At 45.9% G+C, this 19814-nt stretch overlaps 1 long non-coding RNA gene across 1 annotated transcript in view; it reads right to left on the bottom strand.

The window, feature by feature from the left end:
- LOC132250737 (uncharacterized) overlaps window positions 1–19814 on the bottom strand; it is a 44525-nt gene that overhangs the window by 13352 nt on the left and 11359 nt on the right. Inside the window, exon 2 of the long non-coding RNA XR_009462322.1 lies at window positions 18620–18719. This is a non-coding gene — a long non-coding RNA (uncharacterized LOC132250737). The remainder of the gene's footprint in view (window positions 1–18619; window positions 18720–19814) is intronic.

Here is a 19814-nt window from a genome sequence, read left to right as displayed (position 1 = left end):
TAATGTACCTTAGTCTCCTCTCTTGATGAAGACATGGTACATCCCGAAAGTTGTATTGCTGCGGTGCTTCATGGAACCTGACCCCTAAAAGAGGATGGGAGCAGAAAGTTGTTGAACAACAACTTCCAGGAGATACTAAAATCAAACTTCAGAACAGACATTTTGAAGCTTATGGAGATGTTTTCTGTTTTCTAAAGAAAAAAAATCATTTTTTTTTCCAAGGTGCAGGGCTGGGCTGGGCAAAAAAAAAAAAAAGTCAGAACCCCTATTTTATACAAATAATGCAGGCCTAATTTTTTTAATCCATCCTACTTCCTTGCTATAAAGGGTAATGCCCAATCTGTCCCTATTCTGTAAGTACACAGGGGATTCTTCTTCTTCTTTTCCATGTCACTCATTCCCTTTTCATAATCAAACACAGCCAGTTCTCACGCACTTTTCTGAAGCATCACCCATGAGCTATTGTTTCCATTAATTTATTATCAAGCTGACAAAAAGGATCAGGCATTGAGTATACAGACCAGCCTACCTTTTAAGTGATTTTAGAGGAGGAGCAGCTGTGGTTTGGAAGCATGCATCAGTTGCCATGATCTAATCATTACCTCTAAGCCATCATGTATTGACACAAGAGAGTTAAATTGTCCCAACTGACCCTGAATGAAACAGGGTGAAAGCTGCAACAGTTTTCTTATCCTTCTATTGCTATAGTATGGCTGCAAACAGATGTTGCCTTTGTGGCACCGTAAAACATTTTTATAGAAGCACAAAATCCCAAGCAAACAAATGTCCATGCTCCTCATCACACGACAAGTGCCCAAAATTGAGGCTGTGACAATAGGTGGTAAAAATGTGTGTTGCTTTTTTTGCAATGGATGTCTCTGCTTTATGGTGGGAGAGAATGAACAACTCCAGCCACCCTACACAGGGCCCCTAAATCTCCGGGAGTGCCTGCTGTGATAGAGAGCCTGGGGCTCTGGGTGCGTCTACATGAGACACTTACTGTGCATTAGCTTAATAACACTGTGCAGTAGCTGGCGGTTAAAACCTGTGCTAATAGCCTACCGCAGTGTTATTAGGCTGATGTGCAGCAAGTGTCACTAAAAGACTGTGGCCGGCATTGCTGTGCAGTAACTCAAGTTACTGCGTATTTAGTTAGTACTTTATTAAGCAAGCACTAAACTAAATGTGCAGTATCTAAGGTTCATTAATGAACACGTAGACGTGTCTACTGTTACTTTGAGAGAGAAGCAGCCCAGAGAGGGAGCGCTGCAGGCCAGGCAGGGTGCAGCTGCTACAGGTTAGCGGAGTAACTGGCAATGAGACCAATTAGCCGGCTCCTGCAGGCAGCCCAGGGTAGTCTCCTGACGGGAAGAGGGAAGAGCCCAGGGCCTGAGCTAGCAAGGCAGTCTAGCCTTGCAAGCTGCAAGGGTAGGAGCTCCTGGTCAGGAGAGCTACTAAGGAAAGCTGGAGGGACTCCTGTGCTGGCTTGGATCCCCAGCGTGGCTCTGGGAGCTCCCGGGGATACAACCCCAGAGTTGGGAGGTTATCCTGGCACAAGAGGTGAGGGAAGGTTTTCCCTTTTCAAGAGGCAGAGGGCTGCATCCCCATTTCGTTGGTGGTCCGGGACCAAGAAGGGAGAGTTTCTGTTATAGCCCAGGGCTTATTGTTTGGTTGCAGTTTAGAACTGATGATTTGGGTTGGGACTGCAAGGGGACGTATTTGGAGGGCTCATTAGTGCTGTAGGGCAGGGATGGGCAAAATGGCAATTCTGGCTGGCAGCCAGGCTGCATTTCCCAGCCGCCCCTGCCCGCGTCACTACAGCCAGCTTCCATGAAGACCCCAGGAGCGGGGCCCACCAGCAGCCCCTGCCTGTGTGGTCAAAGCCACCCCTGGTACCCCGATGTGCTACACCTGCCCAGGTTCACCCATTTGTAGAGGCACGCCTCCCGCGGCGAGATTCTCTGGTCTTGTGTACAGCGCTGCCGTGTCCTGCCACGGGGCTCCCTCCTGTGCAGAAGCACACCCTGCGTTGGGGTGCGGCAGCGTGATACGTGCACCTGGGGAATCACCTGCTGGAGGAGTTTCCAGGGCGCACCGATGAACATGGGGAAACCCATGATTCTCCTGTTTACAGCTCTCCTATAGGACTGGGTGCCTGAAGCCCCGGGACCAGCAGGGGCCTGAACCTGCAGGGCAATGGGAAATATCTGTGTCACCCAACAAAGCAGAGCAGCTGTGCCAGGACACAGCAGATCCTGCTCCAAGGACAAAGTTTCTTTATAACCTATCATTGCCAACATAACAGTTGCCTCTTAACAGCTCACATCACTCTTCTTCCATCTCAACACAATTGTTACCTGTGTCTACGCCTTCAGGCAAGCAGATAGCTGCTACAACGTGATTTTACAGATTCCTTCTGTGCTACATGAACTGCTCTGTGTACCAGCTACAGACTCTTTTGAAAGGAAGGGTCTAACTACAGAACGATAAATCCTTAGAATGTAACAATCTAAGCCAGAAAGGCTATAATTTGAGGGCCTTCCCATATCAATTAAGCAGAACAATCCCCCGTTCATGAAGAAACATTGTTCTTGTGCAAGGCTCTTTTAAAACAACAAATCACACAGCTCAGAGGAGCAGTGAGGAGGTTGTTTTTCAGTAAGCCTCAGGTTTAGCTGATAATGACTGTCAGCTAATCCCACTTGGGCATCTCAAATTCAAACCCTGAATCTGTGACTTTTTTTTATTCATGTTTAAATTCATAAAAGGAGTCGGGGAAGCTGTTGGCCATATCATGGTTCTTCCTCCAGGAAACAAAGTACTGAAATCATACACATGCTTCACCACATTGCTTCCATAAAGTCCAATAAAAGCTAAAAAAAAAATCCAACTCCCCTTTTGTGGCTGCGGCAGATTCTGTTTCCACAACGCTTCCTGCCTAAAAGAGTCTCTTGTGAGAAACACAACCAAACACGTCTCCGTTCCCTTGTTGTTTTCCACTTGGTCTCCCAAAAGGCCAAAACAGAGACAAGTTGGCTCCTCTTCTGAGACGCACCCTTTTTAGGGGTCAAGTCGTATCTTTTATTAAGCCAACTTGCTGAGTTGGGACAGAAAGGCCACTCATTTTGGCAGTAGCACATATAGGGGCGGGAGAGCAGGATATCAGCCCGGGGTGCCTATTTAGGAGGGGCACCAGGCTGGTGGCCCTTGGGGAGCCCATGCCACAGAGCTGCTTCAGCCAGCGTGTTGTGAGCCCATCCCACAGCTGTGGCACACCAAGGCCAGGCTATTTTACCAGCAGCAATAGCAGCCACCATCTGCAAGCGGAGAGCCTGGCCATGGCAGGTAAGACTCCAACCCCGCTCTCCAGTAGTCAACCTAATATCCTGGTTTAACCCCCCCTCTTCCCCGAGTACTGAAAGAGCTCCCTCTGCCTCAGTTCTGGGGCCTCACGTGCTCTTCATCAGGTCTGGGAAAGAAGCAGTCACAGTCCAAGTCAAGTCCTTGTTTCGTTGAACATACACGCCTTAGAAAGTGGCAGATCACATTCAGACACAAGAGGCTGCTTCCAGTGCAGACTGCATCCAGTATTTTAAGAGAACCCTGAAACCAAGTTGTATTTTGGCTATGTCAGGCTAAGTTACATTATCCAGCCGCTTTTCCCCTAATTCAAGTCATTATAAGCACTTTACGGAGGGGAAAGCATACACTGGGTCAACTACAGCTGTTTGCTTCTCATTTCCTGCTGCCATAGAGCTCTGATCATTTATCTCCAGCCTGCAGCCTAAGTGAATGCAATAGTTGGGAGAAAATGAGGGTACAATGCACTTTCACCATGTTAAACGCACATGGAAACAATGAGATTTAACCTTTGCAGCATGCTCTCATGTAGGGTCCCCAGACACTTATCAATATCTAGCACCGGCTCTTTTCATCTGACCCCAGGGCACAGATCAGCTCCAAAAACAGTACCAAATGCAACTTAGTGCAGCTCTGCAATGGAGGTTGGACTCTGTTGTAATCAATGACAAAAATTAATGGGAAAGACAAGGTATTCCCATGCTGTACACCCAGTTAAGTTAGTTTATATCGTGTAACCAAGTTTATGGCCAATCCAACAATGTGTTCAGTAGCAGTCACTTGGTTTTTTAGGGGTTTTTATACCTGGTGTTTTCCCTGTCTCTGTAAAATTGCAATAATATGCATTTATTGAAGATAATTGGAAATCAGTCTCATAAGAATCAACGGAAACACTCAAAGATTAGGTGCCATGAAGGAGGCACTGAACCCTAACCCCGAGGAAGGCAATGTAAGCAGTAGGTTAAACAGCTACAGTTCAAGGTCTCCTATGGAGAGAAGATTATTTGCAGAGGGAAAACCCCAAGCCACAGAGACATGGGTGAGGTGCTGTGATAGCCCTGGGTCTCAAACAAGAGGTTAGTGAAAGGCCCACATATAATTCAGGTCCCTACCTGCATCAAATGTTACACCTTGATCCAAATGGCCCAAGTGTCAAGGTGCATAAAATACCTGAAGAAAGGGCCATACATCCACATTGAAGATGTAAGTGGCTGTAATCCACTCCATTTAATGATAATTAGCTGTGGCCCATACCACGCTTGGTCATGTGCCAGCCAAGCTTCATTTAGGCAAAATCCTACAATGGCTAGTTTATTGTTGGTGCATGCACAAAATACTCTAGATACAAAGACCCACCAGGGAATGAGTACACACACACACACACACCCATATTCTGTAATTAGATTCTCAGGGCAAGATTTAATACAAATGTCCAGCCTCTGATTTTGGACTATTCATGCAGCACACGTAGGCTTTTGTTGCATCCATCTCTAAGGAAGTTGTTTTTGACATTTAGAAAGAGATATACTGCAAGGAAAAACGTCATTGGATTATGCCATAATGAGAGCCACAAAAATCTTTCTTTGATCTGCTGAAAGGATGTCAGCACAACAAAAAAGCAAGTGTGCTAACTTAATTAGACAAAGGATACATTTCATGAGCCTACCTCAGTGATATTACTGGAGCTATGTTCAGACACAATAGGCAAAATTCAGAACCTCCATTGGCAACGTACGGGATGAAATGGTGAGATGTTCTGTAAGAGGTCGAACCAGGTGATCCATGAGGGCTTCGTTTGGCCTTAAACTCCATGAAAATGAGGTCAGTGTCCTATCCTTCATGGAGAGCAGCAAATAGTAAACTGCCTGCAAACTCTGAATAGTGTCAACATGCTGAGTATAAAAGAGAATTAATGGAAGAGAAGAATCCACGCATCTGCCGTGTTGTATCTCACTGCTGAATACAGAGCTTATGTGTATTGGAAACAGTACAAACCGTCCAGAGAAATCAGTCACCATAAAATCTCTTATTTCAGCAAGTGCATCTGAAATCTTTACAGCTAATCAGGAAGATGATGTTATTAACCCACTTACTACCCAGCCAAGGATGGACATTAGCCTCAATAAAGATCTTCCTCTCTCACCAGGAAAAATAATGTGCAGAATTCTGCCATCATTCAATAAATAATTCCCAGTTCAAGACTGTCTAGGTCATTGTGTTTGCTATGATACAGGCTTTACGTCTGACACCCTAGAAAGGAAAGGCAATAACAAGAATGTGATGACAGCCTGGTTGGGGTGATATTGTTCCAGGGATAGAGGGAAAAGTAGTGCACTCCTTTGTGTGCAAAATAGGCACTCCTATCCTGTACCTATGCAATTAGGTCTGATTCAGAGTCTGCTGAATTCAACGGAAAGTGTCCCGCTGACTGCACTGGGTTTGGGGATTCGGCCCTGAGTTTTTAGTGTATGTCAGCCAAGTTTAAGCTTTTAGAAGTGCATGTTTCCTAACAGAATCCCTGAACCAGCTAAAATCACCTCTAACCAACTGCAGCCCTTCTTATGGGAAATAAAAACAGGCTCCGGGGAAAACCTCAGCTGAATGTTCTAAAAGTTTTTGGACTGTTATGCTCTGAAAATATCTTTTCCAGCTTTAAATAGGGAATTGGTTAAAAAAATATAACCAGCTGATATTTTTAGACCTTGGTTTCATCCTGTGGAAAGTTTTTATAAGTATTTAATGTACGTTTTATAATTGAAGCAAGAACGTTCATGATAAACAGGCACCTTATAAAGCAAGATCATTATTGTTCACACCAACATGGGAGGCTGCATGCAGACAATTCATCCAAGGCTGGTATAAAAACCCTATTGTGCTTGCTTGCTCTTAGTATCACAGGGTCCCCCAGGACAGTGGTTCTCAACCTTTTTTCTGCCAGGACCCATTTGTAAATATTGGCCAGCCCCCACCCAGTGCCCCTCACTCCCAAGCTGCTGCCCTGAGCCCCGCGGTGTGTGGGGTGGGGGGTGGGGATACCAAGCAGCCCCTCGCAGGCTGGAACTCCACCACCTGCAGGGGAAAAGCTACAGTTTCCCACGTTTTTATCCTTTAAAGGAGAATCCATTTTAAAAGTCTGTTGATCCATTTTTTAAGTTTGTTCACGAGCCTTTCATATATACTGGTGATCCACTTTTAGGTCGCGACCCACAGGTTGTGAAACGCTGCCCTACAAGATATCCTGAACCATCATTATGCTGGTTGCTGAGCCAACAGAAGCAAACCCAAAAAGCTTGCTCTCTAAGGGGACCATGCCACTCAACCCTCACATTAATACGGCCAGTAATGGACCAACTGGCTGTACTGCCAAGCAGGGGGTGTCCTGTGCAGGGAAGATAACTGGGGGTCAGGTGACCCCAGCAAGGTGGCCGTCCGGTCTCTTCTTGAAGATTTCCAGGGTAGGCGATTGCACCACCTCTGCTAGCAGCACTCTGTGTGCTGTGTGTGTTGGTCATGGCTGTAATGAGCTGTATGGGCTACAGCCCTGCACCTATCCCTGCACGGGATGTGTGTGTTTGAAGGGGGAGCGCTGGGGTGGGAGGGCAGAAGTGTCGTGTTTGAAGTCACACTTTAGCAGCCCATTGGTAGAGCCAGAGCACTCAGGCATTGTGGGGTCCAGCGGCTCCTTGGATGCCTTTGAGGACCGGTGGATGCAGCCTGGGGGGCTCTGCTCGGTGTCCCCCTCCGGAGAACTTATTTTCACATTTTGATCCTTTGACCCCCACATCACTCCTATCCTGTTTTTGCTTTTGTTGTCCAAAGAAATTAGTTGCATCTTTAACCCTTTGGCCCCACAAAGGGGCTATTAGTTAGCTGGGTGGGCCTTAAGGCCCCCGTTAATATGGAAGATACAAATAGACAGGCATCCTGTGGGTGCAGTTAGCATTACCCACGAAAATACAGCCAGAATTTGATGAATATCAAGTGCCTTTTTAATTACCCAAGGACAACTTTTGCTCTGGTTCACACAATAAAAGCTCCAGCATGCCCATAATCCCCAAGGGTAGGGAGACTGGGCCATTCAGTTCATTTTCTTGTTTAAAAATTGAATTTAATTTTCCTCAAACTCCCATTTCATCCTCTTCTAACATTTTGCCAGTCACAAGACTTGCCTTTTCCAGACTGCTGCAGTGTGCATATTCCCCATGTAGATGGATGGACAAGATATACAAGACATAATGCCTGTGGTTCTTAATTATTTTATTCTTACTGTTGCAGAAAGAGCAGACGGGGTGAAGTAAGGGAAACAGAAGATGGCCCGGAGTCACCTTTGCTCTTCCCACACTCTGAAGCAACCCAGGAATCCACAGAAGCCTGGATGTTATTCAAACTCTGCTCTGAAGAGCAGAAAATACCCATAATCCAGACCCCTTTTTACTGCACACCCTTCCCTTCACTGAAAGCAGGCCTGGTATAAAGGTCCAAAGTGGCTGGGGAAGCCCCCCTGAACTAGCCATGCTCCGAGGGCCACTTTTGTCCCTTTAAACCCCCTTTACCCCACCCAAGAAGCATAAAGGGGCCGGTATCCCCACCTAGAGGGCAAATCAAGACATTCCCTGGACAAACGTCCAGCAGTAACCCTGGACGTTACATAAGGGACCCGACCAGATAAAATTAGAATACTAGAAAGAAATGAATGTTTCCCAATCCCTGTTGTCATACGGCCTTGTGCAGACATCACAGGGTCTTCCCCATTTCCCAAAACAGCTGTCACAGGAAGGCTGGTGACTCCTCGTTCCTGCTGCTCGCACACAACTCTGAGCAGAGCTGGCCTCATGCCGAATCTTGCGGCATTTCCATTGCCATGGGAAAGCTATGCAGGAGGGCAAAAAAATTGGTTTCACATCTAATTAAAGAAGCCTTTGCAGTTGGATGCATTTTTAGGCGGGGACACATACTGCCAGACGATAAAGCATATTTAAAGAAATAAACCCATATACTAATGATGAGTCATAGCTGAGCTGTCATACAAAGCTCAAGTCTACAGGAAGCAAATGTTCTTTATACACACTGAATTTTATTTATTTTTTTGGCCATTCAGTGTGTTACATAAACACCCAATGGGCACAACCGTCACAAGGGTTTTGAAAGGACATATTTATTAAAAGAGTAATACCGGCATTTAAACCTTCTGACAGCTGTTGCGGATAAATACGTAATAAAAACTAAAGCCAAAGCAAAGCTAATATACAGGGAGGACAGACAGCATGACCATTTGAATCTTGGACTATACTGCTGACATCTCGAATGTATAGAAGGATAATTTCCACAGCACCTTTTCTCCACCAACCTCAAAATACTTTGACCTGAATTTCAAAGGTGCCGAGCATCCGTCTCATTCACCCACACTAACTTATTTTAAAACCTCACATTTTTAATGTTGGATCATTCCAAACATCAGTTAAGTCTTACGTGTGACTTGCCCTGCCTTCCTCAAAGGTGAAGGTCTTACCTGCCAACCTGACCTCTCCCCTTTTGAGAAGCAACTAGCTCGTCATATAGGCCCACTGGATGCCACCGTGCATCATGGTGACAGAATTAGGCCCATTAAAACCCGTGCAAGTAAAGGGGAGTCTGTCAACTGAATTCATCAGGCTCTGAGCAGCCCTCAGATAACTTGCCTAAAGGTCCCACAGTGAGTAACAGAATTTTTCCCTGGCTGCTTTCCTCACTAGAGGATTTTGTTTAAGTTTGGCAAATATTGCATTAGTAATGCTGACCCATGTGCTACACACTTCCTGGGATGGTCCTGGCTTGAGCTGAGGTTGGAACAGATGACCTCTTGCAGCCCCTGCCAGGCCTGACTTATGACTCCATGCTTTCCAAAAAGAGTAACTCCGTAATGGAAGGTCTTTCAAGGTAATGGAGGAAATTTGAGCGTCAAGATTTGCATCAGAATAGTCCTCAGTGGGCGCGTCTACACGTGAATCGTAAATGCAATGAAATAAACTCTGGCACAGTGCATGCCGGAGTTTATTGCTCACAGGCTCAGTATTTACATATGGGCCTGGGAACGCAGCACGTTCATAGATTTCATAGACATTAGGGCTGGAAGGGACCTCGGAAGATCATCGAGTCCAGCCCCCTGCCCAAAGGGTAGGAAGTCAGCTGGGGTCATAGGATCCCAGCAAGATAAGCATCCAGTTTGCTCTTGAAGGTGTTTAATGTAGGCGCTTGAACCACCTCCGGCGGCAGGCTGTTCCAGACCTTGAGGGCTCAGACAGTAAAGAAATTCTTCCTTATATCCAGCCTGAAACGATCTTGTAGTAGTTTATGACCATTCGACCTAGTCGTCATCCCTTGGGGCGCTCTGGTGAACAAACGTTACCCCAGATACTGGTGGTCACCCGATAAACTTATAGGTGGCCACCAGATCGCCCCTATAAGCCAGGGCTGCACAGCCCCGGCTGGCAGGGGATCCGGGGGATCAAGCTGCCAGCCCAGGGTTGCTCCTGCCCAGCTCAACATGCTGCGGAAGGGCTGACTAGGGCTTGAAGGTGCTCCAGTGTAGGGCTAGCCAGCGGGCAGTCCCACACCATACCACCCTCATGCCCCAGCCAGTCCTGGTCACCGTCTACATGTAATTGTGATGGAGTAAATAACTCCACCATAAAACAGTACTCGTGATGGGTAGTGCTATCCTATGGCAGAGTTAATTAGTTTACTCCAGCCTAATAGCTCCACTTGTGTAGACAACAAAACTGCACTGCGGAGCTAATTAGGCAACTGCAGTAAGCGTCTCATGCAGATGCACCCAGTATGTAGTAAAATCTAGTTATGGGTCAAAAAAATAACAGAAGTCTAGGCCAGGGGTTTAAGATCCATGCACATACAGTTATTGAGGAACAAGTACCCAGAAGAAGGTGCCAATTACTCCCAGAAAGAAATGTGGCTGACAAAACTTTTTTAAACCTGGGGTTCCAGCCAAAAGGTGACATTTTCTCATCTTGCTCTGAGGAATGTCTTGGTCATTTGTCCCGAGAGAGCCCAATCCTACTGAAGTTAATAGAATTATTTCATAAGGCCCAAGGCTCAGCTGGCACTAATTAATGGCCACTAGCTGAAGCTCAGCTCCTTATCTTCACTGGGAGCAGGAGCAGACTTTCTACTCACAGTGCATTAGCCCCAAATGGGTTAATAAAAGTTCTCCCTCCTTAACTGCAAAAAGGGCAGTGTTAGATGCTCCAATGGCTGAAGAAAACCATAAAAGTACTGGCTTCAGAAACTTTGCCAGAACATATGTAGCAGGTCAGCTGGATAAATGTTTTATTATCCTTAAGAAAAAAAAAAAAGCAGCTGGTTTAGCTCCTGTGCTCTGTGACGGTATGTCCCAAAAACCTGCGGAGGATGAAGTATCTAGCACGTGATCTCTTACTGCTCCGAGTTGCATTGCCAACTCTCAGTACACTTGCTGACTTGGTTAAAAGACAACTCAGGAGAAAGGGCTTCCTCACTGAAATCTGGGGGATGGGAGTGAGGGAGGAAGACGACATACTGGGACAGGGAGATCTGAATTTAGTTGGAATGGGGCTCAGGGCAGAATTTGCAACATCAGATATCTGCACATGCACAGTTAGTGGGTCACGTTTCTTCCATCCCACCATCTGCATTTATATTTTGTAATGAAGTATTCTCTTACTGCTAACTGGACTCTTAGTCCTGGTTACTTTTTTATTTTCATTCTGAAACAAATTAACTCACTGGAAGTAATTCTAGAAGTGCATTTGAACTTACTAGATCGGAGCAAGCCACACATTACAGCTGCAGAAAGAGTAGTCTAGAGGGTTAACATAGATCTGAGAGCAAGTCACTGCTAGTACTGTAGATAAAACCCACTACACTTTGGGCTGTCCTGCTGGACCATCAGAGAGGAAACAGATGGATACTCAAAGGAAGAGAAACTTTCCAGGAAGTGAACCAATTTAACCAGTTTCTAATGGATTGGAGCATGGTTAGCACCAACAGTCCTCTTCTCTTTCTTGACATCTTTACTCAGTTTTAAGTATCCTGCCCATTCCCAGTTTTCCTGCTACCTCTCTGACAAGTCCTTCACCATCTTCCTTCAGTATTTCATCTCCAAGAGCGGCCGATACTAGATCCTTCAGAGAAAAGTGCAGAAAATCTCCACAGCGGGCAATGATCAGTCCTGTAAGGACTCCTGATTCTCACCGACACTATAAGGTAAGGTAGAAGTGAAACAGTCCCGAGGAAAGAGGACAATAAGCTATGTGGACACCATGATGGCATAGACTAGCATGTGATGAAGAGCAGAGATGATGACCGACCACCTCTGAATTTGAGAGACCACCTCAACAAACAACCCTTTAGTGATAAAACACCATGCCCACAAGGAAAGTTTCCTCCATTTGCTCTAGCGAGGGGGTGACAACCTCACTCAGTTGAAAGAGACTTCTCCATATGCAGTGTACTGCTGATTTTTATTAGTAGTTATTCTAAAAGTCCAGGAATTGATCTGCCCGGTCTATAATATTTTATTAAACAGGGCTTTGGAGACCCTCATGGAAATTAATTTGCCCAATGATTTCTGCTCAGAACCAGCTGTAATCCTTACTCATAATGATGTAGATGGTTGCTCACTTCATGAGAGTATATTATAGGTAGAATGTCCTGTAGAGAGCAAGTGATGCTCATCATACCATACTGTCCTAGCAACTTTTGAGAAGTCAGCCAAGAGCATCAATCTAGTTTATCAAAATACAGCAACTGGAGCTACTAGCAGATGTAAATGCAGCTAGAACTCCCACTCCCACCATATCGCCTGCCGTCGTTCCAAGCGTGGGCCAAAGGAGAGGGGCCTTCCCTGTTGGTCACGTGGTGCTTCCTTTCAGGGTAGAACTGGACCCCATTAATACACTCATGTCAGTAATGAAGTTCATTGTAAAGATGAGGAGAAAGCTACTTTTACCTATCCAGTAAAACTGTCCCAGTATCTAGACGTCCATGCTCCTCTTGATTGAATCATTATATTGGCCAAATTAAGACAAACGGGGCACACCTACATGAGACATGTACTGCGCAGTAGACTAATTAACTCCACAGTAAATGTTGCGCATCTACACATGCACCCCTATTAGGCTGGAGTTAGGTAATTAACTCTGCAGCATATTTAATGTACTATCCTGCTGCAGTTTTACTCCACAGCAGCGCACGTGTAGATGCTGACCTGGCTGGCTGGGGCATGAAGGCATGAAGCTGCCTACCAACTAGCCCCACACTGGAGCACCCCCATGCCCCTAGCACATTAAGCTAGGGGGAGCAGCCCTTGGCTGGTAAACTGACCCCCAGGACCCCCTGCCATCTGGGGCTACTCTGGCATGACTTAACATGCTGTGGAGCACATTCAAAAGGTGTGCCCCGAGCAATAAGTTCTGGAGTATATTGCTTTGCATTAATTGCATGTGTAGATGCACCCACACATGGAGAAGGGAAACATTCATAAAATCCGAGTTAAAAGCAAAGACTAACAAACAAACCTCCAGAAATGGTGACGATTTGTTAGGAGTCAGGGCAGCAGGCAGAAAGACCAGGCCCCAGCTGGCCCTGGAGTGCCTAACTGGGTCTATCGGCTAGCTGCCCAAGGAGTCTCAGCTGGTCCCAGTTAATTGGCATATAAAATGTAGCTCTTTCAATGTTCAGTGGGCTACACAACAGGACAAGATACCTCCTCATCTTGTCTCAAATGGTTGGTATCCAGTTTCCTTGGTTCCTGGTTCTTTCTACCTACTCCAATCCCTGTCGCCTGCGGAGTCCCTTAGCGTCAGAGTCCCTTAGCTCAGAAAAGGTCCATGTACAGCACAGGTGCCACAAGTGGTACAGGCAGCCTCTTTGTGGTACACGACAGGTGAGGGAAGGGACAGGCAGCACAGCGGCAGATGGGGCAGAAGCAAAAAGCAACGCAGCACATCAGGCAGAGAGCACAGGGAAAGCAGCAGATTGGGCAGGGAGCAGAAAGAAGAGCAGCAGACCAGGCAAGAGAAGGGAGATCGGAGAGGCACTTGTGGGAGGGCGATGCAGGGATAATTTGTGGCAAGCCTGCCAAAAATGTTGCCCCCCCCCACCCCCAAAGCCTTAACTCCTGGTTTACATTCACAGTCCCCAGGCGTTGCCCTGTTGGCTCCTGTTTCCTAGCTCTTAGTCTATGTAGCTCCTAGCTCTAGTTCTGATCTGTCACCCCATACCTATTCCTGGCTCCTGGGCTGGGCCCCCCAAATAGTGAGCTCCAACCACTAATATCCTGGTCCCACATGCCTGAACATGCTAATAAATGGGAGAAGGTGATTGATAATATCCGGAGTTATTTTGGGAGTACCCACTTCGCAAAGATAGCACAAACTAGGGTGACGCACCTCCACACAGCTGTGGACATAGAAGCAGTACCGTGGGGTAAGTTTCTACAAAGCTTAAGCACAACAATAAGAAAAGGTCAGAGACTGGCAATGAGTCTGAAAGATGCTTTATGAAAAGCTGAGGAGCCTCTGCGGCTGCATCCAGAGCGTGGCTGTGCCATATGTGGTGCCACAGACCTGTCTGTGGTGCCACACACTGCACATTCAGGCATTCCCCATGCTGCTACCTTGTACCCGGGGATGGGGGGTTGACCCTGGGAGATCCTGGGGTCAAGAAAACCCACATGGGGAAAAAAAGCAGGGCTGTGCATGTGGTGGCAGCAAGCACCGCTCAAAACCAGAGCCCGGCCAGCCAGAGCCATGCTCTGGCTCCAGCCAAGCTCCCAGCTGCAGGAGCACTGTAGCTGCAGTCACCCAGGACCCCAGGTAAGGCTGCTGGGGCCAGCACAGTTGCTGGCTCCAGCCGCCCCTACCCCACCTGGGGTAACCTGCCGTGCACACAGGCATTCCCCGGGGACAAGGAGTACCACTGCTACTTGCCCCTAGGGAACCAAATGTCCACACTAGTCTGGATGTGGTCATCTTGGTTAAACATTTCATACCGCCTCTGAAAGACTGTTTGAAGTTGGGACTGAGTATTTGAAATCTGTATTATGTGAAAGAGGTGGGGGAGGAGGAGGCCAACAAGATTTGGCAGGAGGACAAATGGTATATTTTGTCTCAATATGTTTTTTGTCTGTTTTGCATATTTATGCTCAAATTTTGTAGGTGTGTAATCCTGGTTAGAAACAGTCAACAGGACAAATGTATAATTGTTTTAAGGATGTCGAGGTGGAAGATGTTACTAAATATGGATAATTTATGAAGAGTTTATGTCCTGAAGAGGGGAGAGAGGAAATCCGTGGTGGGAGGGTGTGGGAAGGGAACATAAATGAAATAATGGGACGTATTGACTATTACATTTTTGTTGGTTTTCCTGTTTCAGTTTATCATGGTTTGTGTGATGGCAAGACGGGTCCATATTTGTTTGAACCTTATTGGTAAGGGAGGAGGTGGGGTTGTGTGTCTTTTAAGTAGGCCTTGATCTTTATTAGTAATGTTGGGCAATATATGGAGCGTGGAAAGCATGGGCTCCTTATACACATGCAGGGAGGCTGCTCCAATGCACTGTAATTACAGTGCGTCTGACCCGACTCGATTAATTAAGTCTGCTGGAGCGTGGTAATTACCGCACTCCAGTAGACTCCGGTGTCATGTGCATCATTCAACAAGCATTAGCTCAAAGCACCCCGCTGCCATTTTTCAGTGCAGGGACGCTGATACACATGACACTCCAGGTGCTTTAATTAGCACGGCTCTTAATTAGCGCCTCCCACAGCATGCCTATAAAGGCCCAATGTGTCTATGTTGTTTTGTTAATGCTTTCAGTTGTTTTCTTTTTAAAAAGCGCATCACAAGAACAGCAGGTTTTCATGCCTGTCCATAAAAAAGGAGCGATCATATGATCCTTCCAATACCAGCTCCATATACCCTTGTTATCCATGTAAAAGTTTGTGGTCTCATTGCTGTCTTGCAGCAATGAATTGCTGGCCATGCCCCTTATCTGTGCCTTTTTTTTTCCTATTTGTCAAATGGGAATAATGATACTGGCCTCCTTTGTAAACGGTTTCAAGATCTGTGCAATTTAAGAGTCAGGCACTGGTATTATCATGTGAAAAAGTATTTCCTATTGTCTGCTTGGAATCGTGCCAATTTCCTTTCCGGTGAGTATCCCTTTTTTCCTTTCTAGTGAAACCAGGTGAACAGATTATTATTCACAATTTTAATCAGAATATAACCTTTCTAATCAATGCTCACTGACAGCTGTCTCACAATACACTGCTTTACCATTCAGAAGTGAGATTTGGCTCCATTGAATTCAGTGGGAATTTGTTACTTTAAGGGGGCAGGGATTCTGCCCCTGCAGTATATTAAATGATTTGTAAAAGGAAAAATGGTAATGTTTCTAGTTCCCGATTGCCTCTCTGAGGGTTCAGTCATCCCAAAAGATAATACGAACAACGACTACTCTTAGCTGCCAACAAATTGGCCTTAATCATAAAAAGGCATGTCAAATTGACAATTCCATGCCTTTTCTTTTCCCAGTGAGGCTACAAAAGCAATAGCTCTGTCCAAGTGTCACATTCATGCCTAGTAACCTTTAAAAGAAATGAACAATGAAGCCTGCAAGCCAATTCCATGTGTTCTTGCCCAGCACGATCCATCATGTCCCAAAGGAAAGGAGAAGGTGCCGCAACATAAAGAAGAAGATAACTTTGGCAAATATCAAAGCTCCCTGGTGAACATAGATGTTTGAAAGATTTTAAAGCTCTGAACAGATGACTCACGAGGAGGGTCACTACATGCCCTGTTTTGATGGAACAGACGTTAATGAGAGCTCTTGTACCTACAATCCCATCTGATGATTTGTGTTACAGTAGCATCCAAAGGCCCCGAGCAAAGATTGAAGGAAGATGGACTACATGTGGAGTAAGAAAGTTATGCTAAAAAGCATTGTCTAATGTTAATGTGGCATGAAACTACGATCAGTTTTCATGGACTATTTTATAGCCATTTATACATCTGGGTCTGATCTACAGAGGATTGGAGGGGAGAGTTCTCGGTCCTTCTGAAGAAACAGGCTCCAGAATTGCAGTACATATAAACACTTGATTCTGCATAGACGTGTGTTATCTTATGTACCAAACTACCCCGTATCTGCTTGTACAAAAGCTATCTTCTGCAGCCCTGTGTATATAATTGCATTTTAGTTCAATAGTCAAACCTGAAGACAGGCTGTTTTGCATCGTGGCCAGAGAGGGTGGAGCATAGGAGCCATATAATCCCAGGTCCTGGGCTGACCTGGCAGCCTGGTTCAGAAGAAAGTCTAGAGGAGGAGGAGGAGGAAGGAGCTCCCAGGAGGACTGCCATGGACTGGATCACAGGAGCTGCCCAGGGGCTGGCATTAGCCTGGACACAACAGCTGGGAACATTACTTGTAGAAGATGTCCAGGCAGTTTCCTGGGCTCCAGCCTGAGAGCTAACCCGAGATTATGATGAAGTAAAGAGAGCAATACTCCACCAACTAGAAATATATGCACTGCTTTTGGGCAAAGAAAGGACGCAACGGCTATAGCCCCCGAATGTGCAGTCAGACGCAGCAAGCCAAGTAGCTTCGCCTGGCAATGAGGACAATGGAAAAAAATGATGGAGCAGATAGTTTTAGAGCACTTTGTATGGAACTCAGAAGGGATTTTTGCTCAGTTTTTTCAGCCAAAAAATAAATAAATAAATTGCTGAATTCACTCCAAATTCACAAATGGTTTCAGTTCTCTACAGGATGCATTTCTTAGCGATCTTACTCTTCACTAAAAACAATTCACGTACCAATAGCCGAATTGGTAATAGTCCCAGAACCATGGCATTTTTGGTGACGGTGACTGGTCAGTGTTAACCAGTGGTTAACGCGAGACCAATGGGCCACTGCCAAGTCTCAATTCCGTACAGTCCGCCAGCAGCTTTAACAAACTGTTAATGGAAAGGAGGAATGAGGGGCCGTTGTGATCTGCCGAACACTGATCTAATCCGCCCCTCCTTCCAGTTTGGCAGGTTGTTGCTCCAATGGTTCTGCGAGACCATTAGCCACGGTGGGAGTGAGAGGCCCGTGGTACAGCCAGTCACGTGGCAAGCTGTTGTTAATACGCTGTTGAAGGAATACAAGTTTGTCCAGTTTTCCCCCTTCTTATGCAGTTGAAATAATAAATATTTTACTCGTGATTTATTGGTTTTCAGTTTGTTGAAAAGACCATCCAAACAAATGAAGTTTTAATGGCAACAAATGCCAGCCGCAGCTCATTAGAAAATATAAACAGCAGCAGAGACCATTAAACAAAAATCACTTAGGACATGGCTGACACATCATTTAGCAGTCTTTGCCTCATGAAGACAAGTTCTTTAAATGGCCAGGATATAGTAAACCCTTTCTTAGGGAGACAGACCTTGGTATACCAATCACTTTCAGTCATCAAGACAATTTAGGGCTTCGAGCAAGAGTTTTGAAGCAGGAAAAAGTGCGGAAGCTACCGCACGTGTCCAGGGTCCTTAACTGTTTCTTTATTTCTTTTTAGAAACACTCTGGGCACCTGTTGACTGTTACACTGAATTTATCATAGCACATTAGTAATTTTATTCTTCTAAATAGTACCCGTGCATCACAGACTAGGACCCAACTGTGCCAGGCACTGTACACATTCAATGTGGCCCATGCCCCAAAGGGCACCTGAGCAGCTGGGTCCCAAAGAAGTGGTCTACTTCCAGGCTTTCCACCACACTATGTTATTCTGCCTGCCCAGTGGAAACTTCTGACAAATCCACCTAGAAAAGGTATTAAACTAGTCTATCGGAGGAGATTACTAAAGCACAATTCACCCACCACAGCCTTCATAAAAAACCAGGTAGACTTCACCATCCTTGAAAACTCTGAAGAGCAGGTTGGACCAACAATTGTCTGGAAAAGCCTAGGTAGGGATGATCCTGCCTGGAACAGCAATTGGACTAGATGTGACCTCCTGATGGCCTTCTGTGTCTCATCTTTCTTCCTCCTTTAGGCCCCATCCTGTCTGACCCTTCTACCAGTGCACAGGCAGATAAGGAGCAGTTATGGGACTTTCGTTCCCAACACAACTTGCCTCCTCCATGCGAGGCCAACGGTATTTTTTCCTGACCAGGGATAGGTCCTCTTTCTTCCCCTCCACCTCCTCCAGGATGCACTACAGAAGCAAGAATATGACTCTCACCCACACGTAGACTTTTGCCAGATGTTGATCACAAAATGGATAGCAACTGTTCCCCAAGTGGGTTCTTCCCCTTGGCAGGGCAGGTCTGGCATCGTTGAGTCTGTAATTGAGGAAGACACATCATGGGAAGGGAGACAGACAGACAGACAGTGCCCTGGACTTCTATTCAGGAACCAACAACTTCTGCTAAGCAAAAAAATCTCCTGGCACTTACATGATGGAAATGAAAGTATGAGATGGATCCAATGGGAAAAACTCACACCTGAAGCAGATCTTTCTCTGGGGTCACTCCTTGTTACTCTACTGAAGGCAGGGACTGCCCCACTGAGAGCCTGTCCCATGGTCCTCTGAGCCCAGAGGCAGCTTTAATGCTTGTTTTTTGGCTTAGCTTCCCATAGCCCCAAAATTCAAAGCAGTGCTTTAACCAGACTGGAAAGCTGTTTATTCAAACTCAGCAGTGACCTAACAACAGCCTCCTTGATCCCCAGGCGTGGTTTATAGCTCAAAAGATCAACAACTGTTGCCTCCTCCACACAATTTTAGTACCATTCAAAGTTTAAAATTAAAAAAAAAAAAAAAGAAAGAAAAATCAATAGCCTGTTTCCCAGCCCTGCAGGGTAACTTTCTGCCTAAACCCAGCTAATCCAGTGCCCAACATCCCCCCCTGAGTTTCCACTGAAATAACGAGTGGTTACAATCTGATCTCATTGCCCCTAGTAGTATTCAGTGGAAGACTTCATGGGAGTTTCACCAACTTTGCTCAGGTGTAGTTAGATCAGGACCCTGGTCTCAGATGAGTGAACCCCCTATCTTGGGAGACGTGGAAAGGTCCTTTTCAGCACCACTGACCATCCAAAATAGCCAACTCAAGGAACTTGAAAACTAAAATCAGCAACAAGCTCCCTTTTGTCAGCATCAAGACCAAGTGCTTTTTTCCTGCACTGAGTTCTGGGCAACTGTCAAGCTATTGATTGTTCTTAATTCCTTTCATGCAGCCTTTAAGCATCCCTGATGAAAGTTTAACTGTTATTGCCATCTTTCTCATTCAAACAGGCAAAGAGAAGGCCAATAACATGAGCCAGAGCCTGGGATCAAGATGTTTTAATTGGTGATAAAGCCCATAAAGTGTGTGAATAAGCAAAGACACTTTTGCCTGCATCTTTCTGGAAGTCAGAGATCCAAAACATTTTATCTG

Source organism: Alligator mississippiensis, chromosome 5 (assembly GCF_030867095.1).
Source record: "Alligator mississippiensis isolate rAllMis1 chromosome 5, rAllMis1, whole genome shotgun sequence".
In the NCBI taxonomy this organism is placed as follows: domain Eukaryota; kingdom Metazoa; phylum Chordata; order Crocodylia; family Alligatoridae; genus Alligator; species Alligator mississippiensis.
The sequence above is the reverse complement of the archived record's forward strand: the minus strand, read 5'-3'. Positions and strand labels throughout refer to the sequence as shown.